Here is a 1,580-nt window from a genome sequence, read left to right as displayed (position 1 = left end):
ATTGTTTGTTTTAATTGTCTCATGCTTATACTGACTGTGAAGCACTATGGTCAACACTGTTGTTTTAATATGTGCTATATAAATAAATAAATTTTGATTTGATTTGATTTGATAGTAAGGCGCTAAACAAATACAGGCCATTTACAGAGTCCATGTCAGTGTTCTCTCATCCTCTTCGGGTTTTTTCTCAGCCAGCAGTCAGTGTTTTGAACTTATTTAAATCTTTATCCACTATGTTGGCCAGTTCAATTTCTAGATCAGGCTTGCATGATGCAATGATGCAACGGTGGGAATAATCATAATTTTTTTGATTGTTCGCTTTTTTGAACTCTCTTAGGGAGGGGAAGTGAGAGAAGGTACCTTTTTGTCCATCTCTTGCGAACACTGTCATCTTGCGCTCAAATGCCAAAACATTCTCCAGCGTCTGCAGGGCCGTGCTTCCCTTTACTTGGAGAGTTTTATTCAGCGTGTTCAAGTGACTTGTCATATCCACCATGAAGTAAAATTTACCCAGACAATCGAGGTCTTCCAGTTCAGGATAGCGGAGGCCTTTGCTTTCCAAGTTTTCACATGCTCTAGACATGTAGCAAAGCGTTTCAGCACCTCTCTCCTGGACAGCCACCAGACTTTGTTGTGCAGCAGGAGATCGGCGTTGTCGACTTCTTCTAACAATGAACAAAACTGTCGGTGGCTTAATCTGTTCGCAATTATCTTGATAACGAGGTTCATCACTTCAACACATTCAGGGGGGAATGTTTGTGCGCACAGTGCTTCTTGGTGGAGGATGCAGTGAAACGCCATCAGCTATCGATCCAGTGACTTTTGAAGTAAATTCACCAAGCCTAATGTGCTCATCTCATACTGGGTGCCCCATCAGTAGACACTGACACCAGGTGAGTGGTGTTTTTTCCTTTAGCTTCTAGACAACTCACAACAGCCTCACAAATGTCCTGCCCTCGTGTTTGGCCCTTTAGCGGTATGAGTTCAATCAGTTCTTCCTGCGGCCCATAACAGTTGACATATCTGCATAACTGTACTGTCTGCTCAACATCGTTCACTTGACTCATCACAGGCAATTGAAAATGATTGAGCTGAATTGATGTCATCAATTTGCCTACTGCTGATGTTTTCTGCCATTTTAATGGTCCTGTCTCTGACGGTCTTTGCAGAAAGAGGCATTTCTCTAATTTTCGGAACAATTTCCTGCTTGTTTTTAAAGTCGGAGAATAGATGCTCTGATGTTTTATGAACGATTCTTTCATATATTCTCCGTCTGTGAACGGCTTCCCCCTCTTTACAATCTTCAGGGATGCTACACAACTAGCAGTGCTAGTTGACTGTGGAGAGCTGATCCACTTCTTGAAAGATAGCTTGCTCTCTTCAGCTTTTCGTAACAGTTCTGTCTTCGGCTCCATCTTCAGTTGGGGATTTTTCAGCGAATCCTTAGTGCTCTAACACATATCCATGTGTTGGATATGTGTCAAAGTCCAGATCTAAATCCAATTGAGAATCTGTGGCAAGATCTGAAAACTGCTGTTCACAAACGCTGTCCATCTAATCTGACTGAGCTGGAGCTGTTT

The sequence above is a fragment of the Haplochromis burtoni genome, unplaced genomic scaffold (genome assembly GCF_018398535.1).
Source record: "Haplochromis burtoni strain Fernald_Lab_line unplaced genomic scaffold, NCSU_Asbu1 Contig_303, whole genome shotgun sequence".
NCBI lineage: Eukaryota > Metazoa > Chordata > Actinopteri > Cichliformes > Cichlidae > Haplochromis > Haplochromis burtoni.
This window is presented reverse-complemented; position numbering follows the sequence as displayed.